This window comes from Quercus robur, chromosome 7 (genome assembly GCF_932294415.1).
Source record: "Quercus robur chromosome 7, dhQueRobu3.1, whole genome shotgun sequence".
Classification (NCBI taxonomy): Eukaryota; Viridiplantae; Streptophyta; class Magnoliopsida; order Fagales; family Fagaceae; genus Quercus; species Quercus robur.
The window spans coordinates 27152638-27155508 of NC_065540.1; positions in this window are offsets into that span (position 1 = coordinate 27152638).

Genomic DNA, 2871 nt, shown 5'->3' on the forward strand with positions numbered 1-2871 from the left:
GCTAAAGCACTTGTTACAACATTGCCTAGCCTAAGTGTATGAGAGAACGACCAGCTCTTTAAAGAGTTTAAGAGTGACAGGGTTTCCAAGAGCAAATGTCCATATGTGGAGTGGAACACATCGCCATTTTTTAGAGCATTGATGATAATTTTCAAGTCACCTTCCAGAATAGAGTTGTCCAAGCCAATCTCCTTGACGAATGACACAGCACACCTGGCTGCCAAAAGCTCCAAGACACACTAGGATTTGGGATTTTTTCAGAGAGTGAAGCCAAGACTTGACCCCTCATGCATTCCTAACCACCACCCTAATCCCAGCTTCTCTTGAGTCTGCAAAGACTACGCCATTGAAGTTTGTCTTGTAACAGTTGCTATTTAGTGGCTTCCATTTCAACATTTTGAGAGGCTTCACCTTCATCAGCATGGCATTATATTTCCTGAACTCGGAGAGGTATTGGCATTCTTCACTTGGGACCTTAGCTAACAGTGGAACAACCTGCTTTAGTTGAGTTTTATTTTGCCTAGTCCAGATTATCCACACCGTGATGGCAAATAACTTAAGTTTCTGAGGTTCGGTGCGAACCATGTTCCATAAGTCTGCAAAACTCCCTCGATCAACCTTCCTTCTATCTATCCAATCAAAATCCCGATTCCAAGCAGATTTGCTAGCTTCATTGTTCCACTAAACATGCAAGACTGTTTTAGGTTGAGAGTGACAGAATTCACAAAACTCGTTAGAGATTATTCTCCGCTTTCATAGATTGTGTTTAGTTGGGAGAGATTCTAAATAGGCTCGCCATAGGAAATGCTTGATTTTTCCTGGGACCCGTAGCTTCCCCAAACCTGGCCAAAAATCTTTATGTAGCACTTGAAGAAGAACTCGAGGCATTATCCCTGACCTACTCATCGCTTAACAGTTTGTAGCTTGTCTTGACAGAGTAAGGACCATCCTTGCTCTTCGGCCAGATAAGGGTGTCTTCTTGAGCTACAACATAGATTGGTATGGCTTTGATTCTAGCACCTTCAAAAGGCTGAAAGTTTGGATAAATTGTGTGAGAATTCCATCGGCTAGACACTAGGTCTATGAGGTCTATAAGTCTGCAACAACAACATCAGTAAGTAGGCTTGAGACTGGGGAAATCACTCTACCATCACCATCACCTGGGAACCACTGCTCACCATAGACCTAAATTTTTTTCCCATTACCAACTCGCCACTTAGCTCCTATACTGATGACTTTTCTGGCTTTAAGTTTACTTTTCCAAGCATATGAGCCGCCCTTTAAGTGTGCTTCAAATATAGAGGAATTTGGAATATATTTGGCTTTGAAAACTTTGAAAAATAGAGAGTGCTCATCCTGAATTAGTCAGCAAACTTGTTTTGCCAACGTTGCCTCATTGAATTTGCTTAAATCTCTGAAACCCAACCCCTCTTCATCTTTTGGTTTACACAAAGTATCCCAATTATTCCAATGCACCTTCCTACGATCACCCCGCTGGCCCCACCAAAATTTCTGGATCATGACCTCAATGTCTTTGCATAGACCTAATGGTAATTTAAAGCAACTCATAGCAAAGGTCAGGATGGCTTGAACCACAACTTTGAATAAGATTTCTTTACCCTCTTGAAATAGAATCTTCTCCTTCCAACCCTAAAGCTTTCCCCACACTCTTTCCTTGATATAATTCAAACTAGCCCGTTTATTCTTCCCATCTACTGCAAGTAACCCTAAATACTTTTCATACTCCTCTATCTCTTCCACACCAAGCACATTTTTAATAGTATTTTTATCTCCATCGGACACCAACCTACTAAAGAAGAGATTTGTCTTCTCTTTATTAATTTGCTATCCCGAGGCTTTTTTTGTAGATACCAAGAAGAGTTTGGATAGTTTGAACATCCCCCAGTTGATCTCTATAGAACAATAAATTGTCATCTACAAAAAAATAACTGTGAAATTTTAGGTCCATTCATGCAAAGAGAGTAACCTCTTATCTTATAAACCTGCACAGATTGTTTAATAAGTTGTGTTAAACCTTCCAAACATAAAAGAAACAAATAGGGGGAGAGCGGATCCCCTTGTCTGATTCCTCTTGTTGGTTTAATAACACTTGATGGTTCTCCGTTCACCAAGAGTGAATAAGAAACTGTACTGATACATTCAGAAATAAGTTGGATCCATTTTTTGTCAAAACCCATTTTATCCATAATTTTTAAAACATATACCCACTCCACTCTGTCATATGCCTTGCTCATATCTAACTTAATGGCTACAAAGCGCCTCTTTCCTAATTTCTTAGTTTTCAAGTGATGGAGTGTTTCAAAGGCCATCGAGATGTTGTTTGAGATTGATTTATCTTATTGGAAAGCATTTTGTGAATAAGATATAATATGAGGGAGAATTATTTTTAATGGGTTTGCTTAGACCTTTGACACCAATTTATATAATACATTGCAAAGAGCAATAGGCCAAAACTCAGTAACCTTTTCAGGGCTTTTCACTTTGGGAATAAGTGTTAGATAAGTATAATTTAAATCACATGGTATTTTCCCAAAATTCAAACAAGACAAAACTGCTTGTGAAATGTCATTACCAATATGTTGCCAATAATATTGGTAAAAGATAGGAGGCATGCCGTCAGGACCCGATGCCATTTGCTTCAAAGCCATATCAACCTCAATTCGTGTAAATTCACCAATCAGAGTGCTGTTCATATCATCAGTAACAACTCATGGGACAATTTGCAGTATCACTTCAAAGTCTGTTGGTTGAGAGGAGTGAACAATCGTTGATAATAGGATACCAACAAACCCGAAAATTCTACCTCACATGTGCATAGGACACCATTGTTATTTTTAATGCCAAAAATTC